Below are 27,612 nucleotides of genomic sequence, written 5' to 3'. Positions count from 1 at the left end.
GTTCTCATTTCTACTACTTCTCATTACCTTCGTCTTTCTCCGATTTACTCTCAAACCATACTATGTACTCATTAGACTGTTCATTCTGTTCAGCAGATCATTTAATTCTTCTTCACTTTCACTCAGGATAGCAATGTCATCAGCGAATCGTATCATTGATATCCTTTCACCTTGTATTTTAATTCCACTCCTGAACCTTTCTTTTATTTCCATCATTGCTTCCTCGATGTACAGATTGAAGAGTAGGGGCGAAAGGCTACAGCCTTGTCTTACTCCCTTCTTAATACGAGCACTTTGTTCTTGATCGTCCACTCTTATTATTCCCTCTTGGTTGTTGTACATATTGTATATGATCCATCTCTCCCTATAGCTTACCCCTACTTTTTTCAGAATCTTGAACAGCTTGCACCATTTTATATTGTCGAACGCTTTTTCCAGGTCGACAAATCCTATGAATGTGTCTTGATTTTTCTTTAGCCTTGCTTCCATTATTAGCCGTAACGTCAGAATTGCCTCTCTCGTGCCTTTACTTTTCCTAAAGCCGAACTGATCGTCACCTAGCGCATTCTCAATTTTCTTTTCCATTCTTCTGTATATTATTCTTGTAAGCAGCTTCGATGCATGAGCTGTTAAGCTGATTGTGCGATAATTCTCGCACTTGCCAGCTCTTGCCGTCTTCGGAATTGTGTGGATGATGCTTTTCCGAAAGTCAGATGGTATGTCGCCAGACTCATATATACTACACACCAACGTGAATAGTCGTTTTGTTGCCACTTCCCTAATGATTTTAGAAATTCTGATGGAATGTTATCTATCCCTTCTGCCTTATTTGACCGTAAGTCCTCCAAAGCTCTTTTAAATTCCAATTCTAATACTGGATCCCCTATGTCTTCTAAATCGACTCTTGTTTCTTCTTCTATTACATCAGACAAATCTTCACCCTCATAGAGGCTTTCAGTGTATTCTTTCCACCTATCTGCTCTCTCCTCTGCATTTAACAGTGGAATTCCCGTTGCACTCTTAATGTTACCACAGCTGCTTTTAATGTCACCAAAGGTTGTTTTGACATTCCTGTGTGCTGAGTCTGTCCTTTCGACAATCATATCTTTTTCGATGTCTTCACATTTTTCCTGCATCCATTTCGTCTTAGCTTCCCTGCACTTCCTATTTATTTCATTCCTCAGCGACTTGTCTTTCTGTATTCCTGATTTTCCCGGAACATGTTTGTACTTCCTCCTTTCATCAATCAACTGAAGTATTTCTTCTGTTACCCATGGTTTCTTCGCAGCTACCTTCTTTGTACCTATGTTTTCCTTCCCAAATTCTGTGATGGCCCTTTTTAGAGATGTCCATTCCTCTTCAACTGTACTGCCTACTGCGCTATTCCTTATTGCTGTCTCTATAGAGTTAGAGAACTTCAAACGTATCTCGTCATTCCTTAGAACTTCCCTATCCCACTTCTTTGCGTATTGATTCTTCCTGACTAATGTCTTGAACTTCAGCGTACTCTTCATCACTACTATATTGTGATCTGAGTCTATATCTGCTCCTGGGTACGCATTACAATCCAATATCTGATTTCGGAATCTCTGTCTGACCACGATGTAATCTAATTGAAATCTTCCCGTATCTCCCGGCCTTTTCCAAGTATACCTCCTCCTCATGTGATTCTTGAACAGGGTATTCGCTATTACTAGCTGAAACTTGTTACAGAACTCAATTAGTCTTTCTCCTCTTTCATTCCTTGTCCCAAGCCCATATTTTCCTGTAACCTTTCCTTATACTCCTTCCCCTACAACTGCATTCCAGTCGCCCATGACTATTAGATTTTCGTCTCCCTTTACATACTGCATTACCCTTTCAATATCCTCATACACTTTCTCTATCTGTTCATCTTCAGCTTGCGACGTCGGCATGTATACTTGAACTATCGTTGTCGGTGTTGGTCTGCTGTCGATTCTGATTAGAACAATCCGGTCATTGAACTGTTCACACACAGTAACACACCCTCTGCCCTACCTTCCTATTCATAACGAATCCTACACCTGTTATACCATTTTCTGCTGCTGTTGATATTACCCGATACTCATCTGACCAGAAATCCTTGTCTTCCTTCCACTTCACTTCACTGACCCCTACTATATCTAGACTGATCCTTTGCATTTCCCTTTTCAGATTTTCTCGTTTCCCTACCACGTTCAAGCTTCTGACATTCCACGCCCCGACTCATAGAACGTTATCCTTTCGTTGATTATTCAATCTTTTTATCATGGTAACCTCCCCCTTGGCAGTCCCCTCCCGGAGATCCGAATGGGGGACTATTCCGGAATCTTTTGCCAATGGAGAGATCGTCATGACACTTCTTCAACTACAGGCCACATGTCCTGTGCATACACGTTACGTGGCATATCATTTATACACTCCTGGAAATTGAAATAAGAACACCGTAAATTCATTGTCCCAGGAAGGGGAAACTTTATTGACACATTCCTGTGGTCAGATACATCACATGATCACACTGACAGAACCACAGGCACATAGACACAGGCAACAGAGTATGCACAATGTCGGCACTAGTACAGTGTATATCCACCTTTCGCAGCAATGCAGGCTGCTATTCTCCCATGGAGACGATCGTAGAGATGCTGGATGTAGTCCTGTGGAACGGCTTGCCATGCCATTTCCACCTGGCGCCTCAGTTGGACCAGCGTTCGTGCTGGACGTGCAGACCGCGTGAGATGACGCTTCATCCAGTCCCAAACATGCTCAATGGGGGACAGATCCGGAGATCTTACTGGCCAGGGTAGTTGACTTACACCTTCTAGAGCAAGTTGGGTGGCACGGGATTCCTTCGGGCGTGCATTGTCCTGTTGGAACAGCAAGTTCCCTTGCCGGTCTAGGAATGGTAGAACGATGGGTTCGATGACGGTTTGGATCTACCGTGCACTATTCAGTGTCCCCTCGACGATCACCAGAGGTGTACAGCCAGTGTAGGAGATCGCTCCCCACACCATGATGCCGGGTGTTGGCCCTGTGTGCCTCGGTCGTATGCAGTCCTGATTGTGGCGCTCACCTGCACGGCTCCAAACACGCATACGACCATCATTGGCACCAAGGCAGAAGCGTCTCTCATCGCTGAAGACGACACGTCTCCATTCGTCCCTCCATTCACGCCTGTCGCGACACCACTGGAGGCGGGCTGCACGATGTTGGGGCGTGAGCGGAAGACGGCCTAACGTTGTGCGGGACCGTAGCCCAGCTTCATGGAGGCGGTTGCGAATGGTCCTCGCCGATACCCCAGGAGCAATAGTGTCCCTAATTTGCTGGGAAGTGGCGGTGCGATCCCCTACGGCACTGCGTAGGATCCTACGGTCTTGGCGTGCATCCGTGCGTCGCTGCGGTCCGGTCCCAGGTCGACGGGCACGTGCACCTTCCGCCGACCACTGGCGACAACATCGATGTACTGTGGAGACCTCACGCCCCACGTGTTGAGCAATTCGGCGGTACGTCCACCCGGCCTCCCGCATGCCCACTATACGCCCTCGCTCAAAGTCCGTCAACTGCACATACGGTTCACGTCCACGCTGTCGCGGCATGCTACCAGTGTTAAAGACTGCGATGGAGCTCCGTATGCCACGGCAAACTGGCTGACACTGACGGCGGCGGTGCACAAATGCTGCGCAGCTAGCGCCATTCGACGGCCAACACCGCGGTTCCTGGTGCGTCCGCTGTGCCGTGCGTGTGATCATTGCTTGTACAGTCCTCTCGCAGTGTCCGGAGCAAGTATGGTGGGTCTGACATACCGGTGTCAATGTGTTCTTTTTTCCATTTCCAGGAGTGTATAAATAAAGAACAGCAGTGGTCCCAACACTGATCCCTGGGGCACCACCCACTTGACCTTACCCCACTCAGTTCCGACATCACAGCCATTCTCAACACTGTGAATATTGACATTTTGCTGTTTGTTGTTAAAGTAAGAAGTGAAGCAACTGTGAGCTGCTACCTGTATTTCATAATGGCCCAACTTCTGGATCAATATTTTGTGATCAACACAATCAAACAACTTAGTTCAATCAAAAAATATGCCTAGCGTTCGAAACCTTTTGTTTATCCGTCCAGGACATCACAGAGAAAAGAGAATATAGCAGTTTAAGTTGTTAAAACACTTCTGAAGCCGAACAATACTTTTAATAGCAAATTATGTGATATAAAATGATCAATTATCCTTATATACACAGCCTTTTCAATAATTTTAGCCAACACTGATGGCGTAGAAATAGGTCTAAAACTGTCTACATCATTCCTTTGTTCTTTTTATAAAGCGGCTTTAGTACTGAATACTGTAATGTTTCAAGAAACTGAGGATTCTCAAAGGAAGAATTACAAATATGGCTGTATAAGCATTACAAGAGCAAGTCATTATCACCTCCGTGATGGCCCGACTGCATGTCGTTTGTCACAGAAAACGTGAGCAGCCACCTGAGCACCCCCGCGTTACAGATTTCGTGTGCTCAGATAGGATAAAAACAACGAAAAATTAGTTACTTATTATAAGGTATACACGTCCTTAACTATACTGCCGGTGGAAATTACAACAGCTTCAAAGACAAAACCATTTTGTTAATAACTAGTGTGCGAGGTATTTCATCATTCGTGAAGTACAAGGTACTAAAATTCGGACCAAACAAAGCACACATGTCACAGTAAAGGGTGCCCAAAAAGTCATGTCAGTGCACTCTGGCGGCAACGCAGGCGCCTATTCTAACGTGCAAACGATCGTAAAGCTGCCGAATGGCATCTTGCGATAAGACAGTTCGAAGCATCTCGCACCTTCTGATGCAGTTCGGGAGTGGTTCTTGCAGGCTCTGGAGAGCGAGTAAGATCCCGCTTCACTTTGTCCAGTATGTGTTCAGTTGGCGGCTGATGTTGTGGTGCTGTTGCCCGGGACAGTTGTTGACCACCATGAAGAGCACGTTGCGTCGCGGCAGCAGTGTGTGGACGTGCGTCGTCCTGCTGAAAAAGCGCATCACCTTCCTGTCGGAGAAATGGCAGGAGCACGGCGATAACAACCTGTGCGGTGTAGCGGGCATTAGTCCTTTACGCTGCAGAAACAACAAATGTGATCGCAAGTTGTAACTGTCGCAAGTTATAACTGACTATGAAAGCTGGGTGGAATTTGTGTATCGTGCGGGAATACAGTCCAGAATAAGCCGCTCACCACGTCTGCTCGGTACAAACGTACGTCCATCACTCGCGTACAGGCGGAACCTGCTCTCATCGTTGAAGACAACAGAGCACCGTTCCACTCTCCAATCGCGTCCTTCGCGACACCAGGATTGCGGTGTTTGGCGGTGGCGTGACGTCAGTCGTAGCCTGGTCAGACGCACAGGTGATCTTAATCCTTCCCAATGGTCCTTCGCGACACTTCGGATGCTACAAGAGCCCAGATGTCTTCCCTGAATGATATTCGGTCGGCCACTACTGCTTTCACAACGCGTCGATGTTGTTGTGCACTACGCGGAAGTCCGCAAGCTGGTCTGTGGATGTGCGAATGACCACGAGACTACTGTTGAAAGAGGCGACACACCACCGATATACTGTGCCCAACACGGGCAGCAACTCGTCCATACATTCATCGATCTTTCCGCAGGTCCGATATGCGACGCTGCTTAAATAGTTGAAGCTGTCCAGCAGGAGTATGTACTCTTCGGCGTACTGTAGAACGAATGTTGCAAACACGGTTCACCTCCAAACTCCGCATCCTTACTGCTGAGTTAAAAGAGAGAATGCACAGGCAGGCCTTTTGAGCGTCATATGACCGCCAAAATGAATCAATAACACTACAACCCATCAGTATGCACAGATTATACTCTGGAGCCAGTATACAGGCCTTTTGGGGTTTGAAATATTTTTCCGGCAGTGTATAATTCAGAAATCGACTGAATTTGGCTATTAATAAACCCATTGGCGCTTACCTCTACGACCGAGCGGTTCTAGGCACTTCAGTCCGGACCCACGCGGCTGCTACGGTCGCAGGTTCGAATCCTGCCTCGGGCATGGTGTTTGTGATGTCCTTAGGTTAGTTAGTTTTACGTAGTTTTAAGTGTAGTGGACTGACGACCTCAGATGTTAAGTCCCATAGTGCTTAGAGCCATTTGAAGCATTTTTGAAACCCATTGGCAATGCACCACGCCTTAGTCAGAATTTGTGTTTACAGTTGTATTATGTAATGACCACAATGGAATGCGAACGTACATTTGAAAATGTCGTTAGCAGACGAACACGTTCTCGTGTTGGAGAACCAACGGCACTGCTGACATGCAGCGCGGTCACGGAAGGCTCATTGTGTGCGGCCGCTGGTACATTTCCCCTCGCGTCACAAGGTCAAAACAACTCGCTATGTTTCCGGAACCGGCATGCCTGATTGCAGCGCTAGTATCTTCTGTTTGTATTGAACAAGGGACTTCTTATTTGATTCCTTTTCGTTTGGCTCTGCTTCAGTGACGGATGAATTTGTAAAGCTCCTTCCCCCCACCCATCTAGTACTCAGTTCATTAACATGGATAATCCAATTTGTCATTTCGTATCAGCTATATCTTATTAAAGATTTTATGTCCAGTAGCTATGGAATTTCACGAATAACTGACAAACAGTTAACAACAAACACTTCCACAATGAGATTTTCACTCTGCAGCGGAATGTGCGCTGATATGAAAGCTCCTGGCAGATTAAAACTGCGTGCCGCACCAAGACTCGAGCTCGGGACCTTTGCCTTTCGCGGGCAAGTGCTCTACCGTCTGAGCTACCCAAGCACGACTCAGGTCCCGGTCTCCTCTGCCAGGAAGTTTCGAATCAGCGCAGACTCTGCTGCAGAGTGAAAATCTCATTCTTCCAGGAAAGCTTGTTCTGCAAGGTCCGCGGGAGAGCTTCCGAGAAGTTTGGAAGGTACTAAAGTAAGGAAGTACAGGTGTGAGGGCGGGCCCTGAGTCGTGCTTGGGTAGCTCAGGTGCTAAAGCACTTGCCCGCCAAAGGCAAAGGTCCTGAGTTCGAGTCTCGGTCCGGCATACAGTTTTAATCTGCCAGGAAGTTTCAACAAACACTGCCGTTGAACAAACAACACTGCTCCCGAAATGAAAATTTTTGACACAGTTACTGGTAACGCACATGCTTTAAACGAGCCAATGCTCATTGTTATTGTTGTGTACACTATAAAACGGCGTAAGAAATAGTGTTTCAAAAAGGTTTCTCCTATTTCACAAGACGGTACACGAGTTGGAGAAAAATACGGAAAACCCGCGAGAAGCGCTTGCTTAAAAGTAAGTGCGTGTGCTAGCCAAGCCTAGCGTGTGCTAGCCAAGTGAGTACCGCTGTATTTGAGCACGAGCGGCACCTGTGTAATGTCCTCAGTAAATTGCAAGTGTCAGAAAATTTGAAAGTTTGTGATAAGTTCCTGTCGGGCCAAACTGCTGAGGTTATCGGTCCCTAGGTCTACACACCACTTGATCTGACTAAGTTACGCTAAGAACAACACACACACCCATGCCCGAGGGAGAACTCGAACATGCCACGGGGGGAGCCGCGCGAACCGTGGCAATGCGCCCCAGACCACACGGCTACGAAGCGCGGCGCAAGTGTCACAACAGTGTTCTGTTTACTTGTGAATGCACTACATCGCAGCTAACTGCAGTCTAACGAGGGCAAATGTCGGTGCTCGTGTGGTGGGTGCATCCGTAACCAAGGGAGACGAAGTGTTTGGTGTTTCAAAAAGAACAGTATCGAAGATTTATACCGCACATAGGGAAGGCGACACGAGGCCCCAGGAGTAGATAACATTCCGTTAGAGCTACTCATAGCACTGGGAGAGCCAGCCCTGACAAAACCCATCTGGTAAGCAAGATGTATGAGACAGGCGAAAAACCCTCAGACTTCAAGAAGAATATAATAATTCCAATCCCAAAGAAAGCAGGTGTTGACAGATGTGAAAATTCCCGAACTATCAGCTTAATAAGTAACGGCTGCAAAATACGAACGGAAAAACTGGTAGAAGACCACCTCTGGGAAGATCAGTTTCGATTCCGTAGAAATGCAATACTGACCCTTCGACTTACCTTATAAAAAAGATTAAGGAAAGGCAAACCTACGTTTCTAGCATTTGTAGACTTAGAGAAAGCTTTTGACAATGTTGATTGGGATACTCTCTTTCAAATTCTGAAGGTGGCAGGGGTAAAATACAGGGAGCGAAAGGCTATTTACAATTTGTACAGAAAGCAGATGGCAGTTATAAAAGTCAAGTGGTATGACAGGGAAGCAGTGGTTGGGAAGGGAGTGAGGCAGGGTTGTAGCCTATCCCCGATGTTATTCAATCTGTATATTGATCAAGCAATAAAGGAAACAAAAGAAAAGTTCGGAGTAGGAATTAAAATCCATGGAGAAGAAATAAAAACTTTGAGGTTCGCCGATGACATTCTAATTCTGCCAGAGACAGCAAAGGACTTAGAAGAGTAGTTGAACGGAATGGATAGGAGGATATAAGATGAACATCAACAAAAGCTAAACGAGGATAATGGAATGTAGTCAAATTAAGTCGGGTGATGCTGAGGGAATTAGATTAGGAGATGAGACACTTACAGTAGTAAAGGAGTTTTGCTATTTGGGGAGCACAATAACTTACGATGGTCGAAGTAGAGAGAGTGGCAGTGCCATACAAATACTTTCCGAAACGACTTTCTGACACTTAAATCTATACTCGATGTTAACAAATTTCTCTTCTTCTGGAACGCTTTCATAGCGTTCCAGAAGAAGAGAAATTTGTTAACATCGAGTATAGATTTAAGTGTCAGAAAGTCGTTTCGGAAAGTATTTGTATGGCATGCAGCCATGTACGTAAGTGAAACATGGACGATAACTAGTTTTGACAATAGAATAGAAGTTTTCGAAATGTGGCGCTACAAAAGAATGCTGAAGATTGGATGGGTAGATCATATAACTAATGTGGAGGTATTGAATAGGACTGGGGAGAAGAAAAGTTTTTGGATCAACTTGATTAGAAGAAGGGACCGGTTGGTAGGACATGTTCTGAGGCATCAAGGGATCACCAATTTAGCATTGGAAGGCAGCGTGAAGGGTAAAACTCTTAGAGGGAGACCAAGAGATGAATACACTAAACAGATACAGAAGGATGTAGGTTGCAGTAAGTACTGGTAGATGAAGAAGCTTGATAGAGTAGCATGGAGAGCTGCATCAAACCAGTCTCCGGACTGAAGACCACAACAACAACAACAACAACATATACAGAACCTAGATAGGAGTAGCTACACTCGTATCTGCTTTTGCGTTTGCACCGGAATACCGGTATGTTGCGTGCTGGTTACTTCATGCCAGTCTGATGTTTGTTATATGCGGTATTCATTGTGCTGCAATTTTAGCATCTAGCAATTTATTTCCTTTAAGAATAAGTGCGTGTGTTCAGAGAAGGAGACAATGCTATTTTCAACAATTGAAATTCGAGCTAGAACAAAATTCAGCGATGACATTAGTCTAATAACATGTTTTCGTAAAACAGAACGTTCACGATTTTCACAAAGGGTTGGAGAAGAGTATGCAACCTTAAGAAAACTCCGAGCGAGGTGGCGCAGTGGTTAACAGACTGTGCTCACCTTCGGGAGAACGACTGTTCAATCCCGCGTTCGGTCATCCTGATTCAGGTTTTCCGTGATTTCCCTAAAACGCTTCAGGCAAATGCCGGGATGTTTCCTTTGAAAGGGCACGACCCACTTCCTTCCTCATTCTTCTCTAACACGATGGGACCGATGACCTCTCTATTTGGTTCCCCCCCCCCCCCCCCAAAAACAACCAACCGTGAGAATACGCAGTCTGCTCCTCACAATTCAGAGTAGTTAAAGTGAGCTTCCGACAAACGTGCATCGGCGGATACTAAACTGATTATTAAAAAGAGGTTGGAAATAATAGTATCATCGACTCGATTTTTCTTTGTGAGTTTCATTTGAATGGAACTCACTTTCGTCATTTTAATCATAAACGTGGTAAACTGTTTGTTTACCTTTTCGGTGCAAGGTTTATTGAGGTGCTAAAATTGGGTGTGTTGGCTGATATCTAACGGTAACTGTCCCAGAAAGGTTGAAAATCACTACTGTAAGGAATACCGCAACTCTTTTCTGGAATGTCCATTGCGAGGAGAGAAAACCAGCGACACTTAGACGTCATTACTAAACAGCGCAACTTCTTTTGACACCCTTCCATTTTTTTCTTTATCGGTTCAGAACCAAATATATTTTGTTTTATTATTATTATTTTTTACTCCCAGTATATTCACAGAAATAATGCGAACACTACTCTCATTGTACTATGTCACACTGACTCTCATTCGGGTTTTGAAAATTCATATATGCCAATTCATAACATGATGTCTGGCAGAAGCTGACCCGAGTGAGCGACAACTGTTCTGGTCAGTTTAAATTCGTTGTCATCGTGAGAGTTACACACACACACACCTGCGAAATGAAAACTTATCTCCGTAAGCAGCTGTATCTCTGTAACGAATAAAGATTAAACGTTTGTTATACAGTCCGCCGCGTCTGGTCTCGCGGTAGCATTCTCGCTTCCCGAGCACGGGGCCCTGGTTCGATTCACGACGGGGTCGGCCATTTTCACCTGTACCGAGATGACTGGGTGTTCTTGTGTCGTCTTCATCACCATTCATCTCCATTATGGTCGGAGAAAGGCAATGGCAAACCATCTCCATTAGGACCTTACCTAATACGGCGGTGCGGGTCTCCCGCATCGTTCACATATGCTCTGTCAAGCAGCATGGGTTTTCATTTACATTCCATACAGAATGTTTTATTCGGATTAAGCCGGCCGGGGTGGCCGCGCGGTTTGAGCGCCATGTCACCGACAGCACGACTCCACCCGCCGGAGGTTCGAGTCCTGCTTCGGGCATAGGTGTGTGTATATGTGTGTTTGTGTGTGTGTGTGTGTGTGTGTGTGTGTGTGTGTGTGTGTGTGTGTTGTTCTTAGCATAACTTAGTTTAAGTAGTGTGTAAGTCTAGGGACCGATGACCTGAGCTTTTTGGTCCCTTAGGTATTCACACACACTCGAACTTTTTTTTATTCTGATTAGTCAATATTACCACTTCCTAATATCTGGTGTTTTATTCTCCTACTTTTAATCGTAAATAGGTACGAGCTTCGTCTATCGCACAGTGTTATTTGACCATGTTGCTGCGTATTCCCTTTCCCCCCTCTCCCCCCCCCCCATACCCCCCGGCCCCCTCACTACCCCGATCCCCCTCCCCCCTCCTCCCTACCCCCTACCCCCTCCCCCTCCCCCCTCCCCACTTTCCATACGCATCAAGTATTACGTGTGGTATTTCTTCAAATAAACTCTGTATACTCCACGACAAAATATAAGTCTAGATTGAAAAATAATCGGTTCGAGCATACACGTTGTAGTTATCGAAGATCTATTTTTGCAAGCGATGGAAGCTGTGCTGGTATATTTGCATTTTAGCCGGCGTTCTTGCTCCGCAGAGAGCGAGACGCCACAGTTCGTTGTTCTTCCCGTGTACCGCTATTAGAGTTTCTGTTGTTTCTGTTGCAGGTTCCCTCATACTGAGAGACGGCAGTGTAGGCACACGGAGAAATACATTGCAGCCAGTGACGGTAACAACTGAGAACTCAATCAAGTAATTTCATCTGATAGTAAGTAGTATGAAGAAAATAGCCGCTTAATTTGCGCTGCTAACCATTATCTGGTGGTTCACTGCGATTCTCCAAGTCAGCGGCGAAAACCGCACAAACAGTCGTACCGGAAAATTAAAGTAATGTGGAGAGATGCAACGGAAAAATCGAAGTAACCGAAAAAAACTAATTCCGTGGCTCATGAAAAGCACCTGGTTGTTTCTGGCATGTGAAAGAATTCTTGCGAGGCAGTTTGAAGGACAACGCCCAACAAGAACGCGTAACACTACATAGTAGAAAGTTTCCGAACATCTTTTCCCGTCTGTCCCAAAGACGTCAGCTGGTAGTGTGGAAGACGAGCTTTACCAGCCCCTTGCATGTACCGGGTGATTCAAAAAGAAATAACGAGTTTCGATTGTTTCTTACAGAAATCTATAAAAGACAGAAACTCACTGCGCATGTCACTGAGTAGAGGAAGGTTCAAAGTTTTGACACTAGTGCTCTGTTGTTTGTTTCTAGGAACATGGCGAGTGCGCCACAACAGAAATCATTTTGTGCATTGGGTAGCAAGATCTTATTCATTACTTTTGGCCTTCCACGTCACCAGACGTCACACCTGGTGATTCTTTTCTGTGTGGAGTGCATAACAGAGTCTCTTTCCCACCTATGGCAGCTGCTCTTCAAGAGTTGAGAAATGGAATTGTACAAGCTGTCGATTCAATAAACGGCGACCTTTTGATTCGTGTCTGGAATGAAATTAACTACCGTTTCGATGTTTCTCGAGCAGCGCATGGTGTTTATGTTCAGTATATGGTACAGTGTCTGGGTCAACAAAAAAGTTTTAATCTTTCTCTATCCAGTGACGTGTGCAGTGTTTCTCTCTTTTTGTACCATCCCTGAAATAAACAAGTGAAATCTAAGCTTTCTTTTTGTATCAACTTCTAACTGTATTCTGACAACTGTATTCTGGTGACCTGAACATACGAAGTAGGTGGTAAACCCGTAAGGAGACGCGTGTAGGTTGGTTGGTTGGTTTGGAGATTAAAGGGTCTAAACTGCGTGGTTATCAATCCTTTTCTCCTTAGACAGGTCTCAGATGAAAACCGTACTCCAAAGGAACCCTGTCGCTTGAAATCCGAGGAACAAACAAAATGCGTAAAACTATGTGTGTAACCACACTGAAGAAGGAAACAAAAGTATCAAGCCAAAATTGAAAATATTAACGAAAAGGAAAGAAGCGCGCTTGTAGAAAAGAATGACTACCAGATTGGTATTTTATAATGGTGGCTGTATTGTGGATGTGGGTAAGAGAGGTCAATCCGTTTAATAATCCCAGCATGTAATTATTTATATTGTTTTGCTTGCAACAAGTTTCACGACAACTGTAGCTATTTTAAATGGTTTTTCTTCTTTTTTTTATTCCAATCTTTCATCACAGTATAAAGTCTTTCGACGATGACCGGTTTCAGTCGGTAATGACCATCTACAGATCTGTTCTACACCATGTCCTAATGTGATAAAGCTGTAATGGTATCGGCTTTATCCCATTAGGACATGGTGTAGAACAGATCTGTAGATGGTCATTACCGACTGAAACCAGTCATCGTCGAAAGACTTTATACTGTGATGAAAGATTGGAATAAAAAACATTTGACAGTACCTGGATCACGGTTTGTATTAGCGACTATGTCGCAGCTTGTGAGATGACTTTTATTGTTCTGACTTTTTTAAAATTTATTTGACTTTGGTCTCAAAATGCATTTTTGCTTGACAAATGGCTTGCTCTCAGAGGCACCGATAATACATTTTTATATAAGCTTAACTGTAATACCACTAGTTTTGCTACATTTTGTTGTCATACGCTCTAATCTTCACGCCAAATATCCTCCGCGTGCTGAACGTTACTGCGAAGATATCGAACAATTCCGACAATGCTCGGCTGCCTCCTCACGTCGATAGTCACCATTTGTTTAACAAGTCGATCATTTTGTTGCATTTATTTAAAGGTTTTTTTCTTCGGTCATTGACTGTGTCCGTTGCCATCTCTTTAATGCTTAATAATAATAATAATGGCATGTGACGAGGGCCTCCCGTCGGGTAGACCGTTCGCCTGGTGCAAGTCTTTCGATTTGACTCCACTTCGGCGACTTGCGCGTCGATGGGGATGAAATGATGATGATTAGGACAACACAACACCCAGTCCCTGAGCGGAGAAAACCTCCGACCCAGTCAGGAATCGAACCCGGGCCCTTAGGATTGACAGTCCGTCGCGGTGACCACTCAGCTTCCAGGGGCGGACAATGCTTAATAATGATCATACGTAACTATGCGCATAAATGTGCGTGTCTCCCCAAGCTGCATTGTAACTTACGGGCTTCTGTTCTCACTGTGTTCAGCTTCCCTGCTCTTGTGGCTGGAGGCTGCACAGGCACCTGTCATACACTATCTGACCAAAATCGACCGGCCAGTCCTACGTAATGCGGGACTGACCACCAGGTTTCGCGACAGGCGGACCCGGAACTATGAAAGATGAGTACCCCCACTCCTCCCTCCCTTATTCCCTTCTCTCTCATATCGATGCCCCTGGCAGATCCTGTGGTTTACTCATCGTCATCACTGTTGTGTTTGGTGCTGTTCTCCTGTGCGTCAAGAGCTGTGGTTTTAATTGTGTACTCGACCTGTTTATCGTCCATGACTGTTCCGTGCTACGCCGTCCGCCACGTCGTTGTTTTATTTAGATTTATGACTTTTCTGCTCCAGCCATACTTTTCCTGGTGCCTTTTAATCAAGTGTGTGTGTGTGTTTTTGTTAGTGTGAATTACATTTTTCAGATTTTTATCTCCGATTTAGTCACCACTTTGAATCCTTTCTTTTCTTCTGTTCTGCCTTTTTAGTTTTGTATATTCCGCCATGTTTTCTTCTGTATATTGTTTTAAATGTCTTCTTGTCTATTTTTGTCTCTTGGCTGAAGAGCAGCGCTTATGCTGCTAGCAGCCCGCCCCTGGTGGGCGATGGAAATAACAATAAAGGAAAAAAAAGAATTGCTCTGTCAGAGAGGTCAGTGATTTAAGACGTGGCCTAGTCACTGGATTTCACCTCAGCGACGAGCTCATCAGGGAAATTTCAACACTCCTAAAGCTGCCCAAGTCGAATGTTGATCATGTGATTGTGAAGCGGAAACGCGAAGGAACAGCCTCAGCTAAACAGACGCCAGGCGACCTTGTGTACTGACGGTCGGTGACCGTCCAACATTGCGAACGATGGTAGTAAAAAAATTGCGCGAAATCAGCGAAAGGAATCATTCGTGGGTCCCAGAGTGATATCAGCGGTCGAGCTAGAACGACGATAGTGTGTAGGGAGTTACAAAGAGTGGGCTCCTCATAGGCCACACATTTATGTAGTCAATGCTAAGCGTCGGCCGAGGTGGTGTAAAGAGTGACACCAGTGGGCAGAGTGTGACTGGAAAGCGGTCAATCATACATACATCACCTCGGTTCCGAGAATACCGGAACCTGTACAGAAAACTGGAATAGAGATCAACATAAACATCATTTCTTCCCATTTTACTGCTCATGAAAACCACACATTGCATGTTGAACCACCATACAGCGAGATCTTCAGAAGTGGTGGTCCAGATTGCTCCACACGCCGGTACCTCTAACACCCAGTCGCACGTCCTCTTGAATTGATGCATGCCTGTATTCGTCGTGGCATACTATCCACAAGTTCATCAAGGCACTGTCGGTCCAGATTGTCCCACACCTCAACGGCGATGCGCCGTAGATCCCTCAGACTGGTTGGTGGGTCACGTCGTCCATAAACAGCCCTTTTCAATTCATCCTTGGCCTGTTCGATAGGGTTGGTGTCTGGAGAACTTTCTGGCCACCCTAGTCGAGTGATGTTGTTATCATGAAGGAAGTCATTCACAAGATGTGCACAATGGGGAATCGAATTGTCGTCCATGAAGACGCATGCCTCGCCAATATTCTGCCGATATCGTTGCACAGTCGGTCGGAGGATAGCATTCACGTATCGTACAGTCGTTAAGGCGCCTTCCATGACCACCAGCGGTGTACGTCGGCCCCAAATATTGCCACCCCAAAACAGCAGGGAACGTACACCTTGCAGCACTCGCTGGACAGTGTCTAAGCTGTTCAGCCTGACCAGGCTGCCTCCAAACACGTCTCCGACGACTGTCTGTGACACTCATCGGTGAAGAGAACGAGATGCCAATCCTGAGCTGTCCATTCGGCACGTTGTTGGGCCCATCTGTACCGCGCTGCATGGTGTCGTGGTTGCAAGGTTGGACCTCGCCATGGACGTCAGGAGTGAAGTTGCGCATCAGTCAGCCTATTGCGCACAGTTTGAGTCGTAACACGACGTGCTGTGGCTGCACAGAAAGCATTATTCAACATGGGGCGTTGCTGTCAGGGTTCCTCCGATCCATAATCCGTAGGTAGCGGTCAACCACGGCAGTAGTAGCCCTTGGGCGGCCTGAGCGAGGCATGTCATCAACAGTTCCTGTCTCTCTGTATCTCCTCCATGCCCGAACAACATCGCTTTGGTTCACTCCGAGATGCCTGGACACTTTCCTTGTTGAGACCTTCTGACGCGATCGAACGGCGGTATTGACCGTCTAGGCATAGCTGAACTACAGACAACACCAGCCGTGTACCTCCTTCCAGGTGGAATGACTGGAACTGATCGGCCGTCGGACCCCCTACGTCTAATAGGCGCTGCTCATACATAGTTGCTTACATCTTTCGGCGGGTTTAGTGACACCTCTGAACAGTCAAAGGGACTGCGCCTGTGATAAAATATTCGCAGTCAACGTCTATTTTCAGGAGTTCTGGGAACCGGGGTGAGACAAAACATTTTTTGATGTGTGTACTATGTCCTGTGTCAATGCGATGAAAGGCTTTTGGTTGGGCGAAAGCCTGCACAACATTACCTGTTGTCATGTGTGTCATGGGAAGTATGAAGGAGGTGGTGTCACGGTACAAGGAAGTTGTCGTGGTTAGAATGTGGTACTCCTGTCGCGGTTAAGAAAACGCTAAACGCGGAAGAAAACGAACACGTTTTACAGCATTATGCACTGCGTACAGCAGATGAGCAGTTCGGAGTCGATGACTGTTTGCAGCAGCGGCACAATTCAGCCTGTCACAAACCTGCATATACGAGGCAAAGGTTTGTGCTCAGTAATATTCCTGAAATGGACTGGTCCGATGAGAGTCCTGTCTCGAGTCCAGTGAAACACTTTGCTTCATATTCCAGCGTCTAACATCTCACCCTTCTCTGGTTTTCGCTTTTGTGGAACGTCCTCCACACAGATTGAGGCACCTCGTTGCAAGTGTCCTTAGCAAAACTTTACCCGTCAACAAAGGCGAAGGGTTGAGACACGCAATATTAATGTTCACTAATAGGTGTCCAAATACGTTGGATCGGTGTATACAACTTTCCTCTGTAGCTGTAGTAACCGTGCGGAATCCTGTGCCAACAGTGGAAAATTTCAAGTAACGAGATATATGCTGGGAGTTCCCGATCATTTAAACGTGACACGGACAAGGAAATTACTTTCACTGTGTCGAGTACCCAATCATTTCGCTGTTGCAGCGAAGCGTTCCTAGCGATCGGGAAAAAAGCGCAGGCCATTCAAGTTCTCAACAACGTCATTGGGAAAAGTCCATAACTACAAGGGTTGCCCAGAAAGTAATGCCCCGCTTCTTTTTCTGAAGCAGAAAACAATGACACAAATGCGAAACGTTACGTATCTGTTCTTTGAGGTCTCTTGAGTGAGCGCGCCAAGTTTCCATCACTTCCGATAGAAAGCGTAGCTGCAGAACAGCCTCAAAGTGGCGTCTGCAAGTGATGTACCTTACAAGCAAAGTGCCGTCATTGAATTTCTCACTCACAGAAAGAAACTGTGGGGAATATTCATAAATACTTGTGCAAAGTCTATGGAGCATCTACTGCCGACAGAAGTACAGATAGTCGTTAGGCACGGACGGTGAGGTCCACGGAGCTCCACGATTTACAGTGGTCGGAGAGACAATCCACGGCTGTCACACCTGACGTGCGGCATCGAACTAATGTTGTCATTCGCGAGGACACTTGGCGCTGCGTCTGTCAATCACCTAAGAAAGTTCACACAGTGAACCACTGGCTCCGCCACCTGGACAAGGATTGGTACCGCCTTTGTTTCATGCTGGAAGAAGGCCATAGAACCGGATGTAAATTTCGTGGAAAAACAGGGTGTGTGTAATTCTCATTATATTCAATAAAAAACTGTTGAAGAAAAAATGCGGTGCATTACTTTCTGGGCTTCCCTCGTATTAGGCTTATATTGCTGACATCGGAATGTTGTAGAATTTTGGAACGTGCTTTATACTCGCGCGTTATGACGTTTCTGGTGACCGAGAATCACCACCGTAGAAAGCAACATGGTTTCCGGAAACAACGATCTTGTGAGACCCAATTCGCTCTGTTCGTCCACGAGACCCAGAAAGCAGTAGATTTGTGCCTAGGTAGATGCCGCAATCTTTGACTTCCGGAAGGCATTCGATGCAGTTCGACATTACCTCCTAAAGAACAAAATACGAAAGTACGAAACATGAGACCAACTGTGTGATGAGAATGAAGAGTTCTTAGTAAACAGAATACACCGTGTAGTTCTTAACAGAGAGAGGTCTGCAGACGTAAAAGTAACTTCAGCGTACGCAAACGGAGTGTTATAAATGGTTCAAATGGCTCTGAGCACTATGGGACTCAACTACTGCGGCCATTAGTCCCCTAGAACTTAGAACTACTTAAACCTAACTAACCTAAGGACATCACACACATCCATGCCCGAGGCAGGATTCGAACCTGCGACCGTAGCAGTCGCACGGTTCCGGACTGCGCGCCTAGAACCGCGAGACCACCGCGGCCGGTCGAGTGTTATGGAACTATTACTTGTGCAAGATAAAGGGCCTTTATAAATTAGTGACACAAAAGTAACCTTTAATTGTGACAAGGATAAATATCTTGCAGAAATGTATTTTCCATTGTTTAATTACAGAAATGTTTGATACAGCACTGAATGCAGTGTGTTTTCAAGTTTTAATCCCACCTAACACTGTTAGTTCCCGACGTTCCTGTTACGTGGCACGCGCGTATGAGTTATTCCAACAATCATCGTGGAGTCGTATAATGGTACAGAGTGTGCACAGTCTTGTCTATGGTTTCACGAATCTACATTCGCTACTATGGTTCAGAGAAAATTCGGGACTCAAAGACAGAGTGTCGTGTTCAGTTACTGATACACAGCCAGATTCGGTGAAATGATTGTACCCATCAATAACAGCTGTCGGCCAGAAGGCTTCAAAAATGGTTCAAATGGCTCTGAGCACTATGGGACTTAACGTCTATGGACATCTGTCCCCTAGAACTTAGAACTACTGAATCCTAACTAACCGAAGGACAGCACACAACACCCAGTCTTCACGAGGCACAGAAAATCCCTGACCCCGCCGGGAATCTAACCCGGGAACCCGGGCGCGGGAAGTGAGAACGCTACCGAACGACCACGAGCTGCGGGCTAGGCCAGAAGGCCTCGTGGCCAAAAACAGTGCTCAATTGTGTGCGCGCGCGCTAGTGTGTGTGTGTGTGTGTGTGTGTGTGTGTGTGTGTGTTGTCTGGCCGAAAGCTCACATGTTTAGCAGTCCTTTTGTCGAGCCTCCCTGCGAATCAGCATCTCGTCTATATGGTTAGTAGCATTCTATCCTTTTCAGAATATTGTCATTAATTTATAAACACCATGCGTATAAATGATCTAATGGATAACGTCGTAAGTTCCATGAGCCATGATGGTGTTAAATACTTAAGACGTTCAGGGGTATAAAGTTGTAGCTAAATCGAGGAATAATCGCAGAGGATCGGTACTTGTCGCAGGGATTGACAGTCGTCTCACAAAATAAACAAATGTAACCCGTGTCCATAAACAGCTAGAAAGATCCGTTGCAGAAAAATCACTGGAGGCAGCCACATGCTTTAAATAATCGACCGTACGTGTACGAAGCGAATTTAAATGGAACATAAAACTGATCGCAGGTAAGGCAGAGTGAGACACATCGGAGGAATCCTCAGGAAGCAGGTTACAAATTCCCCGTTCGTCCAGTGCTTGAATACTGCTCTTGGGTCTAGAATCTGTACATATGGGACTAACAGAGTAAATAGAAGAAATACACTGAAGAGCCAAAGAAACTGGTACACCTGCCTAATATGGAGTGGGGCCCCCGCGAGCACGCAGAAGTGCAGCAGCACGACGTGGCATGGACTCGACTCATGTCTGAACTAGTGCTGGAGGGAATTAACACAGAGAATCCTGCAGGGCTGTCCACAAGAGTACAATAGGGAGGAGATCTCATCTGAACAGCACATCGCAAGGCATTCCAAATATGCTCAATAATGTTCATTTCTTGGGAATTTGGTGGCCAGCGATCATTACAGAGCCTCTACCAGCTTGAGCAGTCCCCTGCTGACATGCAGGGTCCATGGATTCATGACGTTGTCTCCATACCCGTACACGTCCACCCACTAGATACAATTTGAAACGAGATTTGTCCGACCAGGCAACATGTTTCCAGTCATCAACAGTACAATGTCGGAGTTGATGGGCCCAGCCGAGGCTTAAAGCTTTGTGTCGTGCAGTCATCAAGGGTATACGAGTGGGCCTTCGGCTCCTAAAGCCGATACCGATGATGTTTCGTTGAATGATTCGCAAGCTGTCTCTTGGTGATGGCGCAGCATTGACATCTGCAGCAATTTGCGGAAGGGCTGCACTTCTGTCACGCTGAACGATTCTCTTCAGTCGTCGTTGGCCCCGTTCTTGCAGAATCTTTTTCAGGCCGCAGCGATGTTGGAGATTTTATGTTTTACCGGATGCTTGATATTCACGGTACACTCGTGAAATGTCGTACGTGTAAGTCCCCCTTCATCGCTACCTTGGACAAGCTGTGTCCCTTCGTTTGTGCGTGAACTATAACACCACATTCAAACTGACTTAAATTTTGATAACTTGCCATTGAAACCCTGGTTACCGATCTAATAACTGCGCCAGACATTTGTTGTGTTATATCAGCGTTGCCGACCGCAGCGCCGTATTCTGCCGGATTACGTATGTCTGTATTTGTATACGCATGCCTATGCGAGTTTCTTTGTCTCTACAGTGTAAATCATACTACGAAAGCCATCTCATGGTGTGTATCGGAGGGTACTTCTGATACCAATAATTGGTCCTCCCCCCCCCCCCCCCCCCCCGCACTACACTGTTCCACGCGCGAATGGCGTGTGGGAAGAATGGTTATCGGTAAGCCTTTGTGCTGGCTCTAATTTCTCGAATTTTCTAATGGTGATCATTAGGTGGGATGTATGTTGGAAGAAGTAGGCTTTACCAGCGTAATAAGTCTTGAAAGTCTACTCGTGTTTGCTGTCGGAGCAGCAGACTTTCAAAGAATTAGTATGCTATCCGATTATTCCCGAAAGGTAATCTCTCTCAATTCTATAGTAAACCTCCGTGATTCTCGCCGCCTCTCTACTAATGTCTGCCACGGGGCTTTGATGAGCATCTCCGTATTGCTCTCGCACCGACTGAACGATCCCGTGACGAAAGGCACCGCTCTTCGTTGTATCTTCTCTCTGTCTCTCTTCTATCAGTCCTACCTGATAGCAGTCCCATTATCATGAACAATACTCGAGAAGGTCGAATAAGCTCCTTATAAGCCACTTCTTTCTTGGACGAATTACGTTTCCTTAGTATTCTTCCTACGAATCTTAGTCTGGCATCTGCGTATCTTACTATTCCTGTTGTGTGATCGTCCCATTTATGGTCGGTCTGAACTGTTATTCCTAGATGTTTTAAGGAAGATGCAGTCTCCAGCAGTTGGTCATCGATAGTGTAGTTCTACAGTACTGGCAATATATTGCATTTATTTACGTTCAGGGTCAACTGCCAGTCAACAGGTAATTCTGCAAATCGATACTGTCTTCTGGCGTCGATACTTTGCTACAGACAACCGCATCATCTGCAAACAGCCTTAAAGAGCACCCGACACTTTCTACTGGATCATTTATGTACATTGCCAACAATAACGGCCCTCTCACACTACTTTGGCGTACTCCGGAAATTACCCGTACATCTGTCGATTTTGCCAGGTTCAGGGCAACGTGTTGAGCCCTGTCTGCAAGGAAGTCTTGAATACAACTGCAGATCTCGTCCGATACTCGATGAGCACCTGTCTTTTTTTTCACTAAACCGCCATTGCCAGACAGTGTCCAATGCCTTACTGAAGTCACGGAACACGGCATGAGCCTGAGCGCCGTTGTGTACTGTGCTATGGATGTTATGGAGGAACAGAGCGAGCTGAGTTTCGAGAGACTTCTGATAGTGGAATCCATATATATTGTTGTGGAGAAGATTTTCGTTCTCCAAAAACGTAATTTTTTAGCATAAAAGATTTTCCATTACTATACAGCAGATTGACGTCAACAATATATTTCTATAATTGTGCGTATCATTTTCGGAAACAGGAATGACCTGAGCTTTTTTACTCTCGCTGGGTACCCTTCGTTGCTGCAGCGATCTACGATAAACTGCTGCAAGAAGGGGAGCAAGATCTTTCGCAGACTCTACGTAGAATCTTATGTGCATTTCATCTGCTCCTGGTCCCTTGCCATTACTGAGCGATGGTAGTTGCTTTTCTATTCCGCCATCCGTTATCTCAATATATTTGCCATTCCGACTTTCGTACTGGAACTGAAAAGTGATGAAGAGCTCCTCAAAGCGTGGTCCGAGTCACAGAAGCGAGCCGGTGGAGACTGCAGTATGCTGTCGTGGGGGACATTCGACATTCACCTCGCGTTCAGCGGGACCTGTGGTAGCAATCAGAGGCTATGGATTGCACGAACATTGTTGCGGCCCAGTTGCATCCCTTCACGACTGGTGTCTTCGCTGACGGCATGGCATCTTACAGCAAGATAACTCTCCACACGTAATACGGACAGAATCGTGCTACGGTGGTTTGAGGAACCTGATTGTGGTCTCTCGTTGATGTCTCGCCCACCAAATTCGCGTGATCTAAACCTGATGAAACGTACAAGGGGCGACAGCGGAAAGGGGGGGGGGGGGGGGGGGGGGAGAGGGGACCTACGGATATGGCATGACCTGTGCGTAGAGGGTAGCCGAATCCAAGTTACTGGGAATCACCGTTGTGATCCAAAGGTACACGCTATTAAACACGTGTTCACAATGTTTTCCCTAATCATTACTACCTGCAATAATTATTCTGGCAGTGAAAGAATACCGGAAAGCCACAGGAATAAAGAAACACATCCTACTTACCTAAGGGTTGATGATCGAAATAAAACCATTCGGTAAAGCAATACTGCCGTGACGAAACACAGTCAGTGTTACGGGTAGTGACTGCGTTAGAATAATCTTCATTTTCCATAGTTTTGTTCTATCTGTAAAACTCTTAAGCGGGAAGTAGTGTTCTTTCCACGCCAATACTTTTCCACCTTGTATCCAGACGCTACAAGAAACGCTGTGCGCATGTCCTTGAATAAAACATCACTCGTATACTTACAGCGAAACGTCGTTACAGACTGCAGAAAAGCGTACATCTTTTCAAAAAACTGTGCAGAATCGTAGGAAGCAGAAAACATCCAATCACCGCACCAGAAGAGGTACAGCTGTCCTTGAGTCACTCTTATTTTATCTTGAACGGAAACATTAGTCACATCTTGCGGCGTATCTCGAACCTTTAATACATCGACTTTCAGGGGAATGTTCTGTAGCAATTTCACGTCTGTCATTTTATTACATGATGGATATGTCTTTGATCTCCTTTGATTATAAACGAATGAAGTGGAGGATCTCTGGTCTCGCGTTCTGTAGGAGGGCGGTTCAGATCTCCGTCCAGATTTAGATTTTCTGTGACTTGGCTATGCCGCCTGAGGCGAATGCCTGCATGGTGCCTTTGCAATTTCGTCTCCCAACCTTCCCCTTTCCGAGATTATGCACCGTCTTACCTCGCAGTCGGCGGGATGTTAAACCCTAAGCTTCTTCCTTCCTTTGCTTTAATTTACGTTTTCAGAATTCTGGACGGCTTTCTCCACCGTTAATAATCCAGATTTCATTTTCCATATTATTCCGCTGCTCTGCTTCCTGAATTTGGACTTAACCTTTGAACGGAATCACATCGTTTCTCAACTTCGCTTCCCAAGGGAATAGTTGTGGTTTTCAAGCATTCCATTATAGTGTGGGTATATCTTACGCAGACAAATGATTAAATGGCACAGAAGCCCGTGCATATGTGTTAGACTCTACTATACATTAAATCTGATGGTATCATAACTTAATCAAATAATGCTAAACAAACAATGTTCAAATGCTAAATCTTCTTCTTCATCAGCCTTTGCTTCTTCAACGATCTTCCTCCACGCTTCTCGGTTATCTGCTGGTATTTTCCACCCATGGACTCCTACACTGGAGAGAGCCATTATTACGTCGTCAATCCACCTTCTTCTAGGTCTCCCTTTTTACCTATCTGAATGCATCACACCTTTCATCATTTTCTTTGAAATTATGCCCTCTGCCATTCTCTCTTAGTGCCCTAGCCATAGTATTCGCTGCGATTTCACAAATTTTACTATGTCCCTACTTTGTATTAACTCGTGTAATTAGGCATTGTAATGTATTCTCCAGCCTTCTTCCTCCCTTGTTGCCCCATAGATTTTGCGTAGTATTTGAGCCTCGGAGCTCGCTTACTGGTACTTCTTTTCCCTACGCCTCTCATGTAGTTCCTCTGGAGGAGAGTGCTGTTTAATAATTATAATGGCAGCTTTCCTCAGCCCACTCCGACCCTTACACACAAGCCACACATAGGTTCTACACAGCACGTCAGTGTCCTGTGCTACCCTGATTACTTCACACTTGAATACAGTGCCGTCTGCGTCGCGCCTTCTCGCCTGCGAGCGGTCTCATAAACGTGCCTCGAAGAATCAATATCGCAGGCGATCAACATCGGCCGTGCCTGCCATCCGATACGACAATCTGTCCATAAACTACTACCTTCCAGCCACAGGTGCGCGAAAGTTACAAGAATTCCCCTAATCCACCATTATATTTATTCGTTTAGCACACTGGAATCGCATTGGTTGGTTCAAATGGCTCTGAGCACTATGGGACTTGACATTTATGGTCATCAATCCCCTAGAACTTAGAACTACTTAAACCTAACTAACCTAAGGACATCACACACATCCATGCCCGAGGCAGGATTCGAACCTGCGACCGTAGCGGTCCCGCGGTTCCGGACTGAGCGCCTAGAACCGCTAGACCACCGCGGCCGACTCGCATTGGGAAGGACGACGGTTCAATCCCGCGTCCGGCCATCCTGATTTAGGTTTTCCGTGATTTCCCTAAATTGCTCCAGGCAAATGCCGGGGATGGTTCCTTTGAAAGGGCACGGCCGACTTCCTTCCCCATCCTTCCCTAATCCTATGAGATCGATAACCTCGCTGTTTGGTCTCTTCCCCCAAACAACCAACCAACCAAACATCGAACTTACTCGTGGCGCAGCAGAGTTGTAATGCGAATACTCGGGCGCGCCTGCAGACCCAAATTCTCACTGTCACTCGATGTTTCTTTATATAATCCGAACACTTTTACTCGGAGGACCTCCCATCGTGGAGGTATCGCAACTGCAACGTAACAAAACAGAGAACCTTCACGGACTTCACTTCGTCTTGTCGCAATGGACCTACTCCTGTGAGACCGATGACCTTGCTGTCTGGTCTCTTCCCCCACAACAACCCAACCCCTAACCCAACACCTACACTTGTCGCCACATACAGAATCTCTGTCTCCAAACGCTTCGACCTTGCCATTCTTCCTCATCCTCTAATATTCCTCTTCTCTCTATCGCTTCTTGGATGCTCCTTAGCCACTTTCTTCCTCTTCTTTTTTCTTCCAGGAAGTGTGATGAAAGTGCTCTCTTTGCCTGTCTGTCTTCTTCCATTCTTTTGCATGCCCTAAGCATCAAAACTGTCTTTCGTCTGTTCTATCTGTAATACTATAATGGCGCCTCCCCCCGTCGGAGGTTCGAGTCCTCCCTAGGGCGTGGGTGTGTGTGTTGTCCTTAGCGTAAGTCAGTTTAAGTTAGATTAAGTAGAGTGTAAGCCTAGAGACCGATGACCTCAGCTGTTTGTCCTATAGGAACTTATCACAAATTTCCTATTGCCATTACTATAATGGATCTATGTCCTTTTTCTTACTTCCCCATTTCTTACATGGTGAAGATGGGAAACTGTTCGTGCTCTTCTCATGTGCTCTATTTCTAGATCTCTTAAGACTTTTTATTTCTTCACCTGAGTTCCCAACACTCACTCCCATAACTTGTTATTGTCTACACGATGGATTTGTACAATCGAATTTTAACCTTTAAACTCATTTTGGAAGATCAAAGTACAGGACTTAATTTTTGGATAGCCGCCCTGCGGTACCTCATCTGTCATTGGATATATCCGTGATGTCTTCCGTCAAGTGATAGGATACTACCCAAATACTTAAACGCTTTTTGCTTCCCTCCTCTCCGCAACAATCCATTTCCTCCAGATTAATTCTCAAACCCCATTTTTTGCACACTTCCAACAATTTCCTACGTACGCGAGATATGTCCACTTCGTCGTTTGCTGCAACGACCTGATTGACAGCATAGAAAAGTGTGTACTTACACTGTACTTCTAGACCAGAGAGCGAATGCCTTCTGCACACACTCATACAACTTAAAACAGTGTGAGAGACAGACAGAGACTTCTTTCATTACATTTGATGTTCGCAAGGCCTCTATGGAAATTTCTTTCGCTACTTAAATGACACATTCGGCCGACTTTCGGGTTTATGGTACTCCTTCCATAAATTTTTGGCAGTTGACCTGACCATCACACCTCGAACAATATCTATATTTGCACTGTGTCACTTGCTATTTGAAGGTCTATGAAGATCAAACGATTGCTTAGGTTCCTTTCCAATCTCTTCTCCATGATATGTCTTAGGGTAATGATTTTATCCACACAAGACCTACCTCTTCGAAAATTAATTTGTTCTTCCACTTCAGTTGTAATCTTTCACAAGTTTAATTTTAAAACCTCGTGTACACTCTGCTAATTGTAATTCTGACAATTATGCCACAATAGCTGCTACACATTTTCTTGCGTCCATTTCCCGCGTTATTTCCTTGTACTCTATCGTTTCTCCTGTTAGCAAATCTTCAAAATGTTTCTCCCAATATGTCAGACTGGTAATCGGCAGGTTTCCTCTATCTCCTGTCTCTTTCCTCAGCCTTGGAACCACTTTATCTGCTTCCGCCACTTTTTCGCCCCCCTCTCCCCCCATCCCTGTCACCCACACCAACCAATACTTCTAGGCGTCCCATTTTGTTTGCTAACTGTTAAGGTATAAAGAAATTATACAAAGTCTTGTTTCAAATTGTCTGAGTTTTATATCAGAATATCCAGTCCCTCATCGGAATATTTACCTCTTTAATTTGTCTTTGCCTCCTAAATGCTACTGCCATCTTTGCACCTAGCAAGAAGTGGTCTGAAACACATTCTGCACTTTGTAGACTCATTAATCATGTATTCTTGCTTTGGAATTTTTGAATAATAAAACCTCTAATTGACTTGATATTTCTGGAAGAACTCTCCCGTGTATGTGGCAACTGGAATCCGCCGGCTCGTTTGTGAAACACCTCTCGTCCCACCGATAACGCTCAACGGCTCAAATGGTAGTAAATCAGCTTGTCGAGACTTTGAGCCGCAGCTGCGTGTTAGCATTGCATGTATCTAGGAACACACGTACACATACACATTCGA

At 45.5% G+C, this 27,612-nt stretch overlaps 1 protein-coding gene across 2 annotated transcripts in view; it reads left to right on the top strand.

The window, feature by feature from the left end:
* The window catches only part of LOC126278084 (protein croquemort-like), a 220,623-nt gene that overhangs the window by 72,463 nt on the left and 120,548 nt on the right, over positions 1-27,612 (top strand). The window contains exon 2 of one of the 2 annotated variants that reach the window (XM_049977927.1): positions 11,621-11,721. The gene's annotated coding sequence lies outside the window, so the exon portion shown is untranslated. The remainder of the gene's footprint in view (positions 1-11,620; positions 11,722-27,612) is intronic. The other variant, XM_049977928.1, reaches the window with a different exon arrangement.

Source organism: Schistocerca gregaria, chromosome 6 (assembly GCF_023897955.1).
Source record: "Schistocerca gregaria isolate iqSchGreg1 chromosome 6, iqSchGreg1.2, whole genome shotgun sequence".
NCBI classification, from domain to species: domain Eukaryota; kingdom Metazoa; phylum Arthropoda; class Insecta; order Orthoptera; family Acrididae; genus Schistocerca; species Schistocerca gregaria.
The sequence above is the reverse complement of the archived record's forward strand: the minus strand, read 5'-3'. Positions and strand labels throughout refer to the sequence as shown.